This window comes from Chaetura pelagica, unplaced genomic scaffold (genome assembly GCF_000747805.2).
Source record: "Chaetura pelagica isolate M959 unplaced genomic scaffold, ChaPel_1.0 scaffold90, whole genome shotgun sequence".
NCBI lineage: Eukaryota > Metazoa > Chordata > Aves > Apodiformes > Apodidae > Chaetura > Chaetura pelagica.
In genome coordinates, this window is record NW_009953496.1 from 2,531,055 (window position 1) to 2,551,742 (window position 20,688).

The window sequence follows — 20,688 nt, forward strand, 5'->3', positions numbered from 1 at the left end:
TAGGGAAAAAACTGACAATGAAAGGAAGGAAGAGGCTTAATAAGCAGTTTTCCCCCTCCCTGCTTCCTAGACTGCCAACCCTTCCGCTGCTCTTTGCTCTGGTGTGGCATCTCCCAGTCTGTGCACAGCACTACTGCCCTTCTGAATCCAGAGATTAGCAAAGTAGCTAACACAAATGTTCAGTAGCGATTTTCAGATTTAAGGCATTTTCCATTTCAGTTTTTTCTTTTAATTACAACAACTGCTCGCCCGTAAATTGTGCATACCCTTTAATTGTTAATGGGAGATTTAATTTTCTGGTTGAATATTCTGTTGAATATTCATTCTGATGGAATATTTGACTCAAAGAAAATGGCAGTTTCTGGAAACTCATAACATATATCCAGGAACTATTGAGGAAAATATAAAGCCAAGGAAGTCTTGTCTTGATTTACTGTGAAACAAAAAAATGGACAAACTTGTATGTGAAAAATAAGTAATTCAAGTATTCGTGAGAAACTTTACTTGCAAATAAAGGAAAAGCATCTTCTAGTACTTTTCTGAATGTAATCAGTGTTGATTTGGGAGTAGAGCAGAAAAATCCCAGACTGGCACATCAGAAATATCTGCTTTTATTCTCATGGAAAAGAAGAGTATTCAAACAACAAAATGTGCCATGACTGCCAACTCACAAGTCGTTGCCTTTTAGGTAAAGCTAAAGATTCACAAGTTGCAACCTGCGAGCAGACCAGTCAAGATTCTCGGAGCCTTTTAGACTTAGCAGTGTTTCATTGGAAGCCAAGCAGTCTATAGGTACATTTTAGCTGTCAGAAACATTTCTACTGGGGAGAGCACTTCTGCATTAGGGTGGAAAAGGAAGTAATTTGTAACCTAACAATAATTCTTATCAGCTGCCCCTTTTCCTGAAGTTGTACAAAACCTTTATCCCATTGATTCAAGAGTTTAGAATACATCTTTTTTATACTTGAATAGTTTAATCAAGTTAACAATTTACACTAGGATGATTGAATTCTCACTTTGAAGGTCCTATTTTGAAAGAGAAAATAAATTCATTGTGAACTTTTGTTGACGATGGTGGAGGGAAGAAAAAAAATTTGCTTCCTGGGTCCAGCACTGAATCACTGAAATTGCCTACTTTAATTCTCCAAGTGACTTTGTGAATTACTAATTTGGCACAAAGTGAAAGAAAAACTTAACTCTTGCTTCTGCTGCACCGGTTACAAAGGCAACATTCCTTCCTATCTTGAAGAGAGTGTTACAGTTTGAAAAAAGCGCTTACTCTGGCCTCGTGTTTAAGGGCTTTGCTTTTCTTTAGAGATGCGTAATATCACAACACTAATTTTTCTGTTCTTTATAGAGTACTGAGGTGTTCATGGAGGTCAACAGGAAATAGTAGAATTGCTATTATTTAATGGCACCATTTTCAGCAAGACTGAGTTGCTAGGCCAAGTATTAAGTGTACTGTAAATTTAACAATAACGTATTATTACATGTGTAAATGGCCTAGAAATACTCCATTTTATGAGTACATCTTGTTAGTTGACACACAATTATGTTAATGCAATAGAACTGGAGAGTAATTTAAATGCAATTATCATTTTAGAGCTTAAAAGATAAATCATACAGAACATGGAACTTGTTCTCATAGAGTATGTCTGAAATACCATTTTACCTTTGAAATTCATTTTTTCCAAATGGAATAGAATAAGAGTAATTTGTAAATCAAAATACAATTGCACTGCTCAGGCTTCAGTTTCGTTCCCAGTTGCACAATTAAGACAATCAGAAAATAGATCCCTAACTGAGATTCAGAATAATTATATGGATGTCATGGCTTCAGTTTTTTTGATTTTCTAATGCATTGAATGTTCAGCCTTAGCACCATAGGCCTATTAATTCATTTACCACAGAAATAGAAATTTAACTATGGTCAGTCTTCAAGGTCTAGTGGGAGGTGTCCCTGCTATGGCAGGTGGGTTGGAACCGAATGATCTTTAAGGTCCCTTCCAATCCAAAGCATTCTGTGATTTTATCTCAGATGTCACTACAGTCAAAAGCTGACTAGCATCTACAGCTGCCACATTGGCTACCTAAATTGACCTTACAAAGTAGGTGGCAACAAGCCAGTGCCTCTGAAGACCTGCAGTGTTGGTGTGAATGCTTTAGCCCTCCTAATGTATTTTCTCTGTTTTGGTCATACATCTAACTTAGCCAGGTGCAGAAGACAGCTCAAGTTGCTGAAGCTGTCTGTCTCTGGTGCATGATGTTTATGAACCCAGTAAGAAATGTTAGTCACCTTTGGGCTGCTCTCCTTGTGTTACTTCCTTTTCTTTCCATACAGATTCAGCAGGAGACAGTTCTTACATTCAGGTTGCCACTGAATGGGCCTGCTCCATACTGTAGTGCACCCAAGGCTGTGGACAGCTGGGAATGAGTGTTGGTATTTTCTGGATCAGTGCTTAACCACTAAGATGTTAAATAAGTTATGAGCTCCAAATCCAACTTTTAAAATGGAATTTAGCCAGACTTCACATCTATCTGCCTGACTCCAGATCGTAATGGAGCCTTTGTTAACAAATGTCGTCTCTTCTGCCTTTTGAGGCCATTTTGAGCATGCACAGATGAGTAAACAGGGTAAGACAACCTGGTTACTTTAACCACGTTCAGAATCAGTCTGCTGGAAAGCAGATTTGTTGGAACTCAGTTTGGAGACCATGTTAGCTTTAGGCAAAAAAAAATCTAGCTTTTGTTGCCAAAGTAGCCATCCTAACCATTTTTCCTGAAAACTCCTTAAACATCTCTGAATGCACAGATTTTGCTTTCTCCCACTACACACTGACAGAGTAAAACACTGCAGGGGCCCATCCCACAGTTTAGAGAAAGCTGCACTGATTCCTACAGTTTTCAGACAAGTGACTGTAAACATAGTGAAAGAATACCAGTTTAATTGTTCTGAAATACTTAGAATACTCAACAAAGTCTTCTTAATTCAGAAAACAAATAAGCAAATAAACAACAAAAACCCAAACAAACAACAAACCCCACACTATTTACAATTCTGTGAAGCTGTACCATGGCAAATGTTTCAAAAATCTAGAAATTGGGCAAAATTCTCAGCCTGATGTTAAAGCTACTCTGCTCTATTTTGTTTCAAAAAGATGTGTTGCATCACATCTTGTTTGGCAAATGAAGACTTTGTCTTGTGTGTGACATTCTTGTACACATTTTTAAGCAGCTGGGGTCTCTGGCTGTCAGGGTGGTATATAGGCACTAGTGTTTTTCAGTTAGGGCACTGACATTATTCCAACCATCTGTTCTAGAATAAATTCCACTTTTAAAAATCAGTATGCTTTTTGCTGTTTTGGCTATATTTGACTGAATATTGGATTTAAAAAATGTCCATCACATTTAGTATTGGCCAAGCAACACAAGCTACCATTCTCTTCAGGAAAGCCAGGTCTGATTCATGCTTTGCCCTGAAGTAGATGTTAAAATTAACTTTAGGAATGAACTTTTACGAATCAAAATTGTACCTGGATTGTATTGCTGTGGAGGAGGTAAGAAGAGCGAAACTGCAAGAGAAGCAATCCAAAACCAATTTAATAATCCTAGTGACTTAGTACAAGCTCATTCAAATGACAGAGCATCTTTTAGTGGTATAAATTACCACTGTACATGAAATTTTGCATTCTGTCTGGGCTGCAAACCTTGTCTTTATCTGCTAAGTATAGCTTTCTGAAGCATAAACCTCTCTTCATAGTCTCCTTGAAAAGCCTCTTAGAAAAAATTGCCATCCTAACAATTGAATATACAGAAAAAAACCACAACAAACCAAAAACCAAAACCAAAACAAACAAACACACCCCCCTCAAAAAAACCCAAGAAACAGCAACCAAACAACAACAACAAAACTAACAAACAAACAAAAAAAAACAAACAAAGAATACAAAGGCAACTAAGGCTGATGGAGGAAAATTAGTTTGGCACAGGGATAGTTTACATAGAGTGGCAAGGGGAGGAAGAATAAAATTGGAGTGATATAGCTTAGCAAGTGCTTGTCCCTCCAGGACTCTGAACAAGAAGTATTTCCCTCCAGATGACAGCTTTAAAAAGCCTACTGACATTCTTTAATATTTTTTAAAGTATTATCATCCACGGTCACAGAACAGTTACAGTTTGAAAACCAAAAGGGAACTTGCATAAAAGGTGTTTTCAATTCTCTGATGGAACTTATATAAATAGCTTACATGAATACAATATAATGTGATGTATTAGACTTGGTCAATGCTACTGAAAACTCTCACATACTTCATACATGCATTTCCTGTATTTCTTAATTGCTTACATTATTTTTCCCAATAAACTATTTCCCCTAAATTAACATTGTAAGTTTTGCAAAGTGATGGCTAGGCAAAGAGGGAAGACTCTGAATGGGTGGCACCTTTGAGTGCAAGTGAGCAAGACTGCAAGGGAATTGCATCTCTCAGTACATACATGACTCAGAACCTCCTCATCTTTTCCTCAGGTCACTGCTGGGATCCTTGGGAAAGGGGACATACAAAGTGTATATGAAGACTGAGGGTTATCATTAGTATCTGAACAAAGTGCTGGACGATTGGACGATCACAAAAGCCAGGAAAAGGAGCAAGACTATTGTGGCAGTCGTGTTTTAAGGATGTGGTTTAGATGACCTGCCCATCACTACATTTGGTCAGAATTCATGTCTATGTATCAGTCCTTTTACCTGAGGTCAGAGAAGTCATATTGAAATGTCTGGGTTTCACTGGGCTAGTAATGTATCACAAAGAAGCCTGGTCTGTGTCAATGCAGCAGTGGGCTCAAGGATATATCAATTCATCTTCAGTGCTTGCTAAAGCAGTGGGTTAAGCCTGCTTTAGAAAACTCCAAGATAGGGATGTTTTTATTTCCCTTTTTCAAACCTGTGCAGTAAAACAAAGTAGATTTTATGGATTAGGAAACTATTTCTGAAGTGCTTAGCTGAAGGCTTACCAAAGATTCATTTACACCAAAATACAATTAGACAATAAACTTTTTTCAACAAAGATTATTAAAAAGTTGACATTTTCACTCAATGCAAAGTGTGTATTGGAGAAAAAAAAAACACATTTGTTTGTTTTCCTGAGATGTATATCTGTTAATCAAACGATAAATTCAGAATTTAAAACTGGTTTTGTAATGTGTTATTCCAAACCATTTATACTTTTTTTCACTGGAAGGTATTTTCCTCTTCAATGAAGGGGAAAAATAATATTAAAAATCTCTTCTCTTCAGAAAAGGACCAAGACAACAGGCTTTCTTCTGTTCCCTTTTCAGATGGTGAGTTTATTTTATTGCTCCATTTTCAGGAAGAGCAGAGACAATAGCATCCACAGTATAAGAACTGCAATTATTCTCATTCTTCCAGTTCTGCAAGTTGCTAGAGCAATCTGTATCCAGATAAATAAACTATAAAACCTATTCAGAAAAACTTTTTCCAAAGAAGCTATTTCAAATTCACAAACTTCAGCCTGTAAAGAAAAGCACAAAATTTTCTAATTATTATGCCACATATTTATTTTTATCTCAGCTCTTTCATCTGTTTGTGAGTTGGCTTTGTGTTTTGTTTTATGTCAGTACCATTTTCAATCTCTTCTTGTCTTTTCTCCTTGAAGACTAATCCTCATCCACAGTTTGACCTTTTGCCAAAGAACTTTGTAGTTTATAAATATTTATTTTTTTTTTCCCTCCTACATTCTGCAGTGATAGCTCTCTGGGAAATGTATTGCTTCCTTCCCAGGCTATGAGGACTAATCCAGCCAAGGACCCCACTCCTTAATAAGACATATGAAAGGTGCTCCAGGCATTTCAACTGGAATGTGCTTCACCCTATTGACAGCTTCTTGGTTTGGCACATGGGAATGATCATTGATTTCTCTCGTTCAATGTTCTGCCTCTGGCAATGGCTTATAGCACACTGTGCCAAAAAAGAGATCATACATATGGCACATAACAATTGAGCTTTTCCTGAGTGAAGTAGGATGAACTGATTCTTTCAACTTAAATGTGAATATTTTTTTTTCAATTATTTTCTCAACTGGCTTATCTATGACTGCGGCATGCCTGGGAGTCCGTTGGCTGGATTTCCTTTATCTGAAATAGAAAACATAGAGAGCTTATCCTATGTGGTGACATATGGTATTCTGGAGAAAGCCAGATACCGGGCAAGATTCAAACATAGCCTGTCCTCCATACAAGGTGCAGGGAGTAGAGCATCCTTCTGAGAGTCCTTCACCATCACAGCATTAGTATGAAAAGCACTTTTGGCCAGTTAGGTTGGAAAGATTACCAGTGCCTAGTTTGAAATCCATCACACACAAGAGATATTAAAGAAAGGACACATCCTGCTCCCTCTTTCTTTGGGATATGTTTAAACACAAAGAGCTTTATCTGTAATAAAATATCTGACCAGAACAAAAATGCTGTTAACTGTTAGCATGTCTGTATCTGAAAACAATTCATTATTTCAAACAGCTGCACTTAGAAAGATATCCAAAACCAGACTAATAATTCATGAGTGTTGCACAAAGTAATCACATATGGATCTTTTTGATTGCAAATTGAAGGTTGTTTTATGTTTACATACAAGTCAGATTTTGATTTTGGTTTTTTTTTGGTTACTTAATCTTGTCAGTTGGGGCCTTTAGAAGATAACAAAGCCTCATGTTTTCAAACATCAGTGCCAGAGATATTTTTTTAGCTGGAGGCTTGTTGGTTTTTTTTGGGAGCAGTGAGAGATGGGTTTAGGACTTGACTAATTAAAAGTTATTTGTTTTCATGATCTGGATGAAGTGTTTTTGCCAGATGCCTAAGATACCTCTGAGATTCAGGCAGAATTTTGTCACATCATCCAGGAAATCCTTATCAAAACACAGCTTGGATCTCTGGTGGCACTGGGTGTATGGTTTGATAACTGAGTCCTATTTTCTTGTCCTCACACCAGTCCTTTGTAGCAGAGGGCATTTATTAAGGAAACAGATGGGGAAACATCAGTTATCTTTTGTGCCTTCTGTTTTTTATAAAGGCCAGTAAGACAAGGCAAGCTCAACCAAAATAATTGAAGGCTTCGTAGGATGAGTGAAGGAAGTCAGGGGAGAATAGATTCACTACAGCTCTGGTAGCAGTACAGTTCCTGATAAAACAAAGTGTTTTTCTTGTAGGTTAGTAAAACAGCTTAAATTTGAAAAGCCAGAGACTGTTTTTCAAAGAAATTTTGTTCCATGAAATTACTTTGTACTGATAGAGGCTGTTCTGCTAAGTATACATGTAACTGGTATAAACCAATTCTGAACAAAGGTTATTTAAAAATCAAGGGCCTCAGTGATGGTATACCACCACTTGCAGGTTTTATTTATTTAGACTTGCTAGTGACCACAGAGGAGCAGATCAGTTGAAGGGAAATAGTTGAGTAGAATCAGCACAGAAATACATATCCCAGGATGGGCAAAATTACCTGGACCTAAGAATGGATAAATCCAAACTGGGACCAAGGTTTCTTGCAGCCTCATTTTATTCACAAATACTTGACTTGTGCCTCATTTTTGCCACCTCCATTCCTGCCCTCCACCAACCCCCTCCAGTATCTGGACATGTAAGTAGAGTACAGTATTTTCCAAAATTTTTGAACTGGTTCTGCTCAGCATCAGCATTATGTAACATGTGCAAAGAGATTAAAATGGAAACAAATTGATAAAGAGTTTTAAATAAAGAAAGTTATTTCCTTTAATTCTCTACTAATTCTTGGTCTTTCCTGTTAGCCACTAGAGAGCAGCTTCTAACAGGAGCTGAGAAAAGTTTACTGTCCTGCAGTGTTACTGAAATTTTAAGGGGGGATATCTCTGAAATGATCCTGTTGAAAAGTCATTTTATAAATATGTTTAGGCAATATGATTTTGGATCATATTGGTTTTTGTTCCTGAACCAACTTAAATATTAACACTTTCAGAAGTCTGAAGGCATAATTGTCTGTGACTTATGCATAAGTATATTTATTCTTGTATGCTTTTAGTGGGCATCATTTTAATATGATTTGTGATTTTGCAGTAATTTCATTGAAAATTAAACTGAAAACAAGACAAAACAAAATCCTGTAAGCTGCTTCAAATGGAAGATATAAAAGCCATATTAGATGAGAACAAAAGATCACCTCAGCATAGAAACTTGCCTCAAGCAGCTGCCAGTAGCAGTCGCCTAGTGGACAGTGCAGGACCCTCTACAACATGGCTATTCCTTCAATTTGCCCTCCCAGGTTTCAGAAATTCATAATTAAGAGACTTTTTAAAACAAAGGCTGTGGTCAGACCATTATTTTTAACTCCTCTCAATGGACTAATTTGCCATAAATCTCTAATGTTTTTTCTGTCTAAAACACAAAAGCCTTTGACAATATTTTTCCAAGTTTCACTATTAGCCCTGTGGAAAAATATTACCCTTTTTTTTGTGATTTTTTTTTTTTTTTTTTTTCTCAGATCATTGCAGCTGGCTATCTCTATAGCTAGTACAAGAAGAAATAATAAAACTTCTTCCCTACTTATTTATATCATCCTTGATTTTAAAGACTTTTTCATATCCCCCTACAGCGCTCTCTTTTCTGACCTCGAGTCCTAATTGGTTTAGTCTGTCCTCAGTAGAAATCCTCCACTGTTCTGATCATCCCTATTATATTTCTTTGTACCTTTGCAGTTTTACTGCATCTAGTACTGCAAGTATGGTGCAGTTCCCCATTTCATTGCTCACTGTTTCCTAACGATTTCTAAAATTTGGGGGTTGGTTACCATCAGGCTGACATTTTTTATGCTAAATATCTGTATCTGGAATAAATTTATAATTTCCCGAGTAGTAATAGTTAATGTAGAACCATTCACTGTGTATATGTTATTTCCCAGGATGTTACATCATTTGACATTTATCAGGAATTTATTTAATCTACCATTTCAATGCACAATCACTCACTGTTGTGATATTCTTTGCAACAAATTGCTGCCATTTTTAATATTGCCTACCAAGCAAATCTGGGTAATCAGAAAACTTAATCAATTCACACATAACATCTTCTTACAGAATGCTTTCTTGAAGTGTTCAGTATTGCCCAAGCTTTATGAAAGAACAGGTGTACTGTGAAGATTCAGCCACTGATTCTTAACATCCTTCAGCAAAAGTAGTGTTGATTGTTCCACAACAAATTACATTCATCAAAATGTTTTCCCAGTTTGACCTAACTGTAACCTGCAATACAGAAGGAAAAGAATCTGTTTGAATAGCATTTGACCAGATTTTTACTTCATGACACTGATTGTTGATAGAAAATTAACTGTTGTTGCCTCTGGTTCCTGATCTCCTTTTAGAAGGATGGAAAAGAAAGTCCATTGTATAATAATGCTGACAACTAATATTACCATTAAAGATTTTTCACCTTGCAGGTGAATCTGATACACAAAATAAAATATGCAGAAATATTTAAATAAGATGGGAACTTAATAATTAGAAAAAGCCAATAAAATCTACAGTTCCAAATGACTTTGTCTTGTAACCAGGATGTAAATACAAACTATATGTGTTTCTCTAAGATTAACAGATTTTGTCTGAATCCCGTGGGGAATTTGTGGCAGACTCCGATCAGTTTATTTATGAACTATCAGTCATATAAATTAATTAATAATTATAACACTTATAGATGAAGTGGATGGATCAGACGCAGTTTTTCTGATTTGGGTACCTGCACTCCCTTTGGAGCCCTTCAGAAACACATTCTTTAATTGAGTATATCAGAAATTTGGTGAAAGGTCAATACCTAAAATGTAGACAGAAGTTAGGGTCTTAAATTAGGTGGATTGGACCTTGCCTCTGCTTTTTAATTTGAAGTTATGTCCAGGATGGACCAGTGTCTTCTTTTCCAGGAAAATAGTGTCAATACATGTGGAGAGTTTACTTGCTCAGCTGTAAGTGTTTTACATCCATGTGTGTGGCAAAACCTACTTCTGGGCAAAGGATGAATGAAGGGACTGGGCTGCAGTTAATCAACAGTCACCACAGCTTGGAAGGCAGTTTCAACTAGGGGAGGGCAGCTATACAGGAAGCAGTTGTTCCTACCTGAGCTTCTCACAAAGCGAGAACGTGAACATCACTTCCAAGATATCATAGACACCAACAATCATTGACAGCTCTCAGCAGAAATCTGCTAGCACTTCGGTTAGTTTCCCACAATAAAAAAAATGGTATTTACCCTGGAGTTTTACCTTCTGGCATGATTTTCTTTGTATAGTGAGTTAAGAGAAAATGTGATGAATCCTTTATTTTCTTCATATTTTCCCAGATGTGCACAAGCTTTATCTAATGCTTACTTTTCTCCAATGTACCTGTCAATAGCATGGCATTTTGAATGGGCATTGATGCTTTCTTTCCTTAGCTGCAGTAACAGAGCAGCCGGGGTAAAAGAGGTTGACTCTGCTTCGGTTTTTTTTACCACTCAGAAAGAAGGCAGTTCTCATTAAAGTAAGTTTCCTTTCCACCTAACTATGCTGTTTGCCAAGGAGTTCAAGTGCTTGCATCTTCATTATGAATGGAGTTCTAGTTGTCATGTCATGGGGCTAGAGATAAACCATAGAGTAAAACCATTACCCCAGTCAGAAAAGTGTAATGCAGTAAAAAGCAGGAACCAACAGGTGCAGCATTTGTTGCATGAAGTTATGATTTTGCTTTAGCAGAGAAGCAGAACACACAATCTTATCAGATTTGGTTTTTGTGAGTTAAAATTACTCTCTCTAAAGTGATCACTTATGCTACTAATGAATGCACAGATATTTGGTGTTATGTAAATGTTATTTTTTCTTACTGTTTCAGTAATAATAGAAGTCCACTTGGAAAAAGACATTGTAGCTTCCTCAAATAATTGTATTAAAAGCCACTGTCTAACAAAGGTTAGAGAGTCAGTAGACATGCATAATTTAAAGCACTAATACAATTATAGGAAAAAAGCTCCACTCTGTTATTTTTACAATCTTGCGTAAAATAGCCTAAGTTTTGAAGTTAAATCAAGCACTGTTAGTCTTTATTTCCTAGTCTAATCCACATTAAATTGGTTGAAAACAATTATAAACACCTCTTTTTGACAGGTCATTATTGAATAGATGATTGTGTTTTGTGGAATTTGAGAAGGTCATTTACTAACAAGCCAGAGCATTTAAAATTGCTAGATTTAAGCAGCTGACATTAAATTGTCAGGGTTTTTTTTGTTTTGGTTTGGTTTTTTTCCCTAGGCACTGTACAAGAGTCTAGCTCAAGCAATTTAATTTTCCTTTCATATTCTGTCACAAGGCTCAGGATTATTGCTAACAACAAAATATTCTGTGCAACAAATTAGTAAATTCTGCTTTGTTCGTTGGGCTCCATTCCAGTTCCTGCCTTGGTGATGCTGGCTGCCTTCAGAACTGCCAGCACAATAATTATTGCTGAGTTTTCTAGACCTCATCAAACTAGCAAGGTGATCACCCCCTTGGAACAGCTGGGGATATGAGATATGGAAAAGTGGAAGGAAATTGCTGCAACTCTGTGCTATCGTATCAGCAAGTGCCACTTGAATGATGGCAGCTACAGGCAGGGGTAGGGCTCTTCCGGAAGAGAGCTTGCAGTCATTCTAGATTATAGCTTTTGCTGCTTCCAAGAAGAATTCCTGTGAGCACTGGATTAAACAAGGCAAATTGGAAGGTAAGAGAAACAAGGATTTCAAGGCAAATGTAGAAGAGGAGGAGATAATCTGTGGTAATGAAGCAATTTTTCTTTTACTATATGTGATTGGCTCTTGTATGAAGCTAAAAGCTTCCACAAACGCCATGATGTTAGCTATACAGGTTAGGCAGCCTTCTCCAGCCTTCCTCACATAATGAAGGTACCAACTGGTGTCAGCAAACTGATGTCATGCTTGTTCCAATACAGAGAAGTATAGTACTACTTATCAGTATTTTACCATATGAGGTACATAAGCAATGTAAAAAAAATCTTATTTTACATAAATTTAACAGTATCGTCATCTTTGAAATTCCTGCTGAGAGACTACTACTGTGCTTGACTGTATATTTTGGATAAACAAATGGGTTTAATCCAGGACATTCAACACTAACTTTTACACAAAATAAACACCCAGTAAAAATCAGTTTAGCTGCAAATTATTTGATGTAAATGATCTCCATGTAAATCAGAGAAACATTCTTGACTGCAGTAAACATTTAGGAAAATAAGAAGGCACATTTTAGCCCTCTTTATTGTTTTTGTTGTTTTTCCTTTTTCTCCCTTTGGTTTGAAGATTTTAGTGTTGATCCAACTACGTTTAATGTTCTGGACAATCTACTCACATTGAAGTGTAATATTTTGACACTGTGCTTGTCCTCATTGCTGGGATACAGTAGCACCTGTTAGCAGTTCACTACAGAATATAGCAAGCATTCATCATGCATGTTTGGTCTTTTGTTAGAGCTTTGCATCTATCCTTTTCCTTGTCCCTCATATTTTTAACTTTTTAATCTTAACAAACTGAGAGTAGAGCTTTGTGATTCACTGTCTCGTAAGCCAGAATTTCATTATAAGACTATTCACTATTTGTTACCTTGTAGTTTGATAAGTCCTGGCTGCAAACAGGCAATATTTCAGAAGCAATGTACTTAAGACAAGGAGATATTTGTATGCATACATGAATTGGTTTACTAAAAAGAGGTCAACATGCAGTATAAGTTCATTTATCATTACAGACTAGCTTTTTTATCATTACATTTGTCATCAGGGCTGGTGAAAAGGAATGGGCAATCTGCCTTTTAATTTTATAATTGCTTTAATGTTGGAAGAGGCAAGAGAATGTGACTGTAATCTGTAGTGTGTACTTATATTACAGAGTCTGTGCTTTCTAGAGGCAGGTTATGGGGTTTGTATTTCTTTAAACAGGAATCTTAGGGTCCCACTCATTTCAACATACTGTTTCATAATACCAGAAAAAACAAACAAACAAACAAAAAAAACCCAACACACTAAATCCTGTTTTACTCCAAATATTTAATGGGATCCTTTTGAGGGCAGTGTCTGACTGATTCACTCCAGCTCTCCAAAGGGCTTGAAATGGTGACCCCCACCCCAGTTGCCCAATGACCTAAGGTTTTCCTGTAATCATTATGACAGCATAAAGTGTTTTATATGCTACCTTTTTTTCATATAATCATATTCCAAAGCAGATTGAATACTAATGGTGAAATGTTGAAAATTGCTGCAAATTGACTGGCTCTAATCAACAATTCTTGAATTGAATCAACAGTCTTGAACTAGCCTATGAGAATGCCCTATTTTCTGTGAAAAAAAAACAAACCAAACCATGACCGATTGGGATAGAAATTTCTGTTAGTCAAACTGGGTTGTAGACAACAATCTGTGTTCCTCAGCTGTGGTTGACATCCGAAAAATGAGATCTGAGACACTGTGCTTGTCCCCGGGACTCTGGTGCAGAGAGTAGATGACAAGTCTGACTCTTAATGTAGCCAACTTGCAGAGGAGATGGACTGATGCCTTCAGCACTACTTGGAGTTCCCTAAGGACTACTGGCTTTATACACAGATAGCAGGCAAAGTTCAGCAGCTACAAACTTTTCTGACTGTAACTGATGTCAATTATCTCTCTTCCATAAAGCAGCTCAAACCAGGACAAGTTTAAATGTCAACTTTAAGGTTCTACCAAGGCATGGAAGTGTAGTACGTGCTTCACATATTCTATATAAAAATAATGAATATTTCATCAGAAGCATCTTAAGAGAGCGATTTTTGTAAGGTCAGACAAAGTCAGCATCCTACTTACCCAGGTTTAGCTGTGGAATGAGTAATTACAAAGCAAGGAGCCCTCTGTACCTTAGAGTTCTGACATGGATTAGTTGTCATTCTCTCTCTTGCTTTGTGGACGCTCATGTCTGAATACAAGTAAAACCACCATAGTAACTCTAGATGGGCTATTTTCTCTTTTTATTGTCCTCTGATACCAAATGCCCAGTTCTTATTATCACAATATGCAGTCCTGATGAGATAGCATGCGATCCCTTCCAATACCACTCAAAATTATTTGCCTAATAAGGTTTCTTTCAGGTGTAGCTGAAAAGGAATACTGTTTTTTTATCATTGTTGTTAGAACGTATTTTTCTTTTCCCCAGCTATTAGGCTACATTCTATTTTCTCTGAAGAAATATACATAGAAGATTGTTTTGCTACATGAAAGTTAAGATACCGTAGGTACATTCTCTTGTCAACTCCAAAACAGCATTACAAGTTGGAAGGGAACCCCTGAAAGATCAGTCTTATCTTCCCAGTGTCAGTGGCAGAATGGGAGAAGCTGAGGTTGAGCGTGTGCCAGTGTTTAAACTTATTCCCACCAGTTGTCACTAACCCATCTATTGTGAACCCTCCTGTCCTGGTTTAGTCTGAGATAGAGCTAATTTTCTTCTTAGTAGCTAGAACAGCATTGTATTTTGGATTTATATGGCATTTGGTAAGAGAAGACTGTTGATAATACTGATGGTTTTAGTTGTTGCTAAGAAATCATGAACTTTCAAACTTCCTATGCTTTGCTTATGTGCAGATGCATAAGAAGCTGGGAGGGAGCACAGCCAAAGCAACCAAATCTAAACTAGCCAATGGGGTATTCCCTGTCATGCAACATCATGCTCAGTACATATATGAGAGCTGACTGGGAAGTTTGCTCTCTGTCTCTTCCAGGATTGTGGTTTCAGGGTTTCTCTCCTCTGGAATTGCTATCCAGGGAAGGCATGGGCATTGGTCACTGGGTGGTGAGGAGCTGCACTGTCCCTTGCTTGTTTGTATATTCTATTATTACTGCTGTTGTTGTTATTTTAGTTCAAATATTAAGTAGTTTTTATCTCAGCCCATGAGTCTCTACCTTTACCTTTCCAATTCTGCCCCCAACTCCCCAGTGGGGCAGGGGAGAGTGAGTGAGCAGCTGCAATGGCATTCATCTGCCTGCCATGTTAGATCATCATGACACATCCTTTGGCCACAATCACAGCTAGCCTATCCCTGCAGAAGTTTGACATAAGCAAAGTAGGCATCAAACCCCAGCCCATGCTCATGACCTACCTGACTTTGTACCAGGTGGTCATATGAAGCTAATAAGGCAAAGCACTGCCTCCAGGAACTGATAGGTTTCCGGTGTGTTTAAGTAGTTTCCTTAATACTTGAACCTACTCTAAGCTTGTACCAGCAAACTGTCACAGCTTTTTCAGCAGGGTTCTGTATCTGTGGCAGGCTACTGTGTTGTTGTACTGCTTCCAGGCCTAAATTGGCATGCAAAGAGATGTCAGCTCTGTCTGCCCTGTGCTCTGTAGTTGCAGGAGCACTGTGGGGAGAGGCAGCCCTCACATCTCTGCCCCTGTGGTACAGGCCTGCTCTCACCAATCCTGTAAATCTGGCGTTTTAAAGGTACAAATGACATCTAAGCAAGTGTGTTAACTGTTTTTATATATCCTATATATTTTATATGTTCTATCTTTGTTAGTAAAGATTATTTTCTATGTATACATGCATGCAGCTCATCTGATTTTGAGTGTTTCTGAAAAAACACATCGGCAGGGTTTACTAAGTGCTTATTACACTCCTAGCTGGGACCTGAGAGCTGAATATTTTGTGCTCTAATATTATCTTCGTTTTAAGATAAAAATGAACCTCATAACTGGAACAAATTTATCATTTTGAGTCTGAACCATCTTGGGCACATTCATTCCTTACCTTCCTGGTCTTGGTGGAGTGCAAATGTCTTATTAAAATAATGCACACATTTTTTATATAAATGTGTATTAGCAGGAAATAAAATCTTAGCACCTCTGCATTATTACTTAAGTTCATCCTGTAGCTGAAATACTAATTACATTATATTTAGCTTCATGGGTAGGGCAGTTTACATAAGATAAATTTTGCAAATTTCCTTTCAGGTATGCAAAAGGATGAGGTTCTGATACATATCTAAGTCCTGTTACTGTTGGCCAACCAGGAATAAAAAACTCTGTAGTCTTAAAGTGTACACACATGCACACACACACACACAAAAATGGGCTGTAACTTGGTTTTAAGATTTGTCATCTAAATTGTAAGGTTATACTAAAAATAATTTTGGGAAGCAGTATTTAAAATACAAAAAAAAAATCCATGTAAAATTAGTGACTTCCCTCATTTTTTCCCTCATAATTTATCTTTTTCAAGGATATTGACCTTCCATAACTTGGATGAAGCAAGTATTTTGTAAGAATTGAACTTGTTGATCAAGCATTCTGCCAGCAATCTACTCTTTTTTTTTTTTTCTTTTTTTTTTTTTATGCCTGCATACACAGAAGGTGATTCTTTCACCAGAGTTCTTGGAAGACAGGGTGTTGGCTTTGTAATTGTTTGAGTCACTGGGTCTCCATGTATGTATGATGGAGTCTAAATGTTTATAAATCATGAACATAATGCCCTGAGTATATGTTATTGCACAAGAAATATTTTTTTTAATTTAAACAGCTTCACCAGCTCAGCTTCATCTAGACTTTCCTATTTTCATGTCATGAGTAATGGTAACTGAAGTGTTATTTAGATAGCAGCTCTGCTTCCCATTTCTACATGCTACTTGTGTCCCTTTTCCTACCCCTGTTGCCTAACACTGCTTAGGTTCCTTCAGTCATCTTTACTTATGCACCTGTGAAACCGGTGTAATTGAGCCTGTTTGTTTCCCCTCCTTGCCCCTCTATTCCCTTCCTTTTCTCTAGACATTAGGAGGAAGTTCTTCACTATGAGGTTGGTAAGACACTGGAACAGGTTGCCTGGGGAAGTTGTGGAAGCCCCATCCCTGGAAGTTTTCAAGGCCAGGTTGAATGGGGCTCTGAGCAACCTGATCCAGGTTGGAAGGTGTCCCTGCCCATGCAGGGAGGTTGATCTGGATGATCTTTGAGGTCCCTTCCAACCCAAACTATTCTATAACAGAAAACCAGCTGTAGAAAGCTTGTGTTTGACAGTTTTATATTACTACTATGTTCAGCTAGAGGCGGCAGCAGCTGAGACTTATAATACACTCTGTGCCCATAGAGAGCCCTGTTGTCCTCAGTAGGTCATAGCAGAAATCCACTTGTACCCAGTATGGTGCAGGAATGTGGTCCCGCACAGGATTTTTAAAAAACATGATTACCTTTTTATCAAGTGCTGTGAAGGTCTATTCCTTCTCTCAGCAGCATCAAATGGATTAAGGACAGGGGCTTAGTATTATATTTGTGATTCCTTCAAGGAACCAGTGGACAGCTGCAAACTAATTCCTTCTTGATTTTAACTTGAATTACCTGTGCTTGTGGTGCTTTTTATTAGATGTGCTGAGAACACCATTGTGTGGACAGCTCTTCATAGAACTTCATTTTAGCTTTGCCACTCTTCTTACAGAAAAAAACAAACAACTTTTTTTCTTTCCCTCCTGTCTTGCAGTGAAGGACTTGACTCACATGCACATGCAGACTTGCAGATGTGTAGGTGTATTTTGTATGGATTTGACTTTCAAAATATCAATGTTTTTCTGCTGTGTGACTGTGGAGAATTCATTAAATAACTGTGTCCTCTATCTCAGGATGCTATCTGAAATTTTGATGAAAAATTAAATTAACCTCTCTAAGGAATGGCACAAATATATGCATTCTGCCTCAAAATGATGGAAGTGCTGGGGAAGGGTTAGCTGAGGATATTGTGTGTGATGCAGGTAGGCTTCAGCATTAGAATTATTTCCTAAGCTGCAGGCCCAAAATGCTTTCATTTATTGGGCTCTTTTTAGCTTTCTATGCCATAGAACCAAGACCTGAAAGTCATTAAAAACCTGTGTGTCTAACTTAAAAAAACAAGCAAATGATTAGAAGCTGAGGGCATCTGAGCAATACAATTGAGCTGAGGGGACTTAATGAGTTACTGATTAGAGCTTAATTTCAGTAGCTCATTCTTAGCCTGCACCAGTCATGGTCTAAGCTATGGTTGCTTAATTCTCCTTCACTGCAATTTAAGCTAATATTCTCTTCTTCCTTTAGAGTGCACTGAGAGCCTGTTACCATGACTTAGCTGGGGACCCCATCAGTTGAGTGTGACCCTGCCCCAGACCCCAGAGTACTGGGTGCCTCGGTGCTGTATGTGCTGCCCAGGCTGGCAGGAGCCAGACATACCCACTTGTATGTGTGTGCCTGTATGCACTTTAATTTATATCAATGAAAAGTTTTGATTTTGTATCATTATGAAGTAGTCGTGGTTGAGTTTCTTCTCAAGGAGCTTTCAAAGGAAAGGCATTTTGTCATTTTCCATTTTGGAGTTTGTGTTATAAATCATCTTTTGACTGGTTTCTCCTTTGTGGTTCCTGTCTGAAATTTTAGTCCAATCATATACTTTAAGAATCATCTCAAATGGTTTTCTTTATCCTCTGGAAATTCAATTCTTAGATCCCTCAAGGTCAGTAACACTGTTAACCTATTAACAACCAGTCTCTGACAAGAATCTGGAAATAGTTTGAGCTATTCCAACTTGACAGTATACAGGCTGATTTTATTTTGTATTTATTTTTAAAAGAGTTAGCAGAAGTCCGGAAAAAATGCATTAGTAAAGATAGTTCACTGTAATTACACTTAACTCTTATGTAATTTTATCAATGATTTACTTGGAAGCCTAAGAGGAAGATGTAGTGGATGTTTATTTTCTAACTCTAGGAGCTAACTCTCCATAACCCTACATTTTGGGTTCACTGCATTGTTAAAATGAAGCTGAAGTAAAACATTTTTCTTACCATAGTGTACTTTTTAATCTAAAGCATCTATATTTTCCTCTCTCCTATTCTCATTTTAAACTCTTGTTTCCAGAAGAAGAAAGAAAACAGACAATTCTTTATTTATTCCTAGACTTTAAAGATTAATATTTCTTTGTCAGTCCTTCCCTTTTTCTTTGTAATGTCCTTGAAACACCATTACACATTTGAAGCTGGTGGACAGGATATGGAGAAAGAAGTGCAGTTGTTTAACCAAAAATTTTTTTAAAAATAAAGTAAAACATAATCTTTCAAAATCAGGTCTATATTTTCTCTTGCTATGTAAGGAAGTTCCTTATGATTCTGGCACCTGTGGAAGAGGAGGAAGCTGTGTAGTACTGGTGAAAATATATGTTGTCATTACTTTGTCCTGCTTTTCACTTTTCCCCTTTTAGAAGCACAGAGCAAATGAGATTATTTTTTTAGTCACTGCCTGTAGTAAGTCCATATTGTCTTTGTTTGTTTGTGGGTTGTTTTTATTTTCTCTCCACCATCATCTCTTCAATAAGTGGGAATAAAGATCTAGCTCTGTCCTATTTTTCCATGTGATAAATCTGCCATGCACCTTGCTGCAGCAGTCTGATATTCTAAGGAACAGCAGCTGCATTTCTGCAGAATTTTATCTCTGCCCAGCCTACCAGAACACTGTCATTTCACATATCCAGCAGTCCCCACACATAGCTGATTCCTTGGAGTGACAGGAGAAAGACTAATAGCAAGTCTGCCTCTGGCAAACGTGAGGTAGATACACAGGGACAGAGGTGGTGCAGACTTGTCTCCTTGTTCTGCACAGCTGGTATTTGCCCACTGCCTTGTGTGCCATGTTTTATGGTAGGTCCCCCCACTGAAAGTTTCAACATGGTCACAAAATCTGAGGGAGTGGTTACTTGGCACTGATGAAATTGCTGGTCTTCAAAATTAAAAAAAAAAATAATAATTTTAAAATAGTAGGACATTGGCAAAAGGGGAGCACAGATTTGCACAGAATAGCCATTTATTCAGCACAGCCTCATAGCAAGTTTTTCACAAAAAAACCCCAACAAAACAAACCAAAATGTCCTTGATGCATGATAGTGCAGTTTCCTTTCAACCTTAAGTTGTAGCAGGAATATTAGGGTTTTCTACTTTTTTATATAATTAACTAGAGTGCTGCAATTTCCCTCTATAATTGGCATGCTTAACTGTATGATTTCCTACTGGTTGAATGATTTGCCTCATCCCTTGGTTTTTTTTTTACTTGCTGATTCCCTGCTGTTACTATACTAGAAACTTGTACAGTCTAGATTCATTTTGCTACTGCTTTGCTATTTTCATTTACTCCTTATTCAGATGATGAAAATAGGAGCTCTATTTTCAGAGGGACCATTTTCCCTTTGTTAACTATTAAGCAGCACTTAAGGTGTAGCATGGTCTTTTACTTATACTCCTAATAGACTTCACATAGACATATGTAGTACTGATATATGACACATACTGGTTGTTTTTTTTTATATAAATAACTTTGTCAGTAGTCAAGGAAATATTTCTTAATGATAAACTCAGAAGCACAGGGAGTCTGAGATTTCGTTAAGTTCCTGGTACAGTTTGGCCTTCCTTTTCTTTCTTCATCCCACTGTCACCATTAGAATGTCATGTGTTGGGATTCTGAGAACTCTTCTATGATGTTGCTTTGCTATGGAGAGTTGAAGGGTAAGACAAATCAGATCATTAATATCTGGGATGATATAGGACCAGAGTATCTTTCTGTCAATAAATCTGTACAATAAAATGTTAGACAAAATACCAAGACTGGCTAAAATCTGGATGC

The 20,688-nt window shown here is 37.4% G+C and overlaps 1 protein-coding gene across 1 annotated transcript in view; it reads left to right on the forward strand.

The window, feature by feature from the left end:
• NKAIN2 (Na+/K+ transporting ATPase interacting 2) overlaps positions 1 to 20,688 on the forward strand; it is a 453,282-nt gene that overhangs the window by 138,851 nt on the left and 293,743 nt on the right. The gene's annotated exons all lie outside the window — the stretch shown is intronic.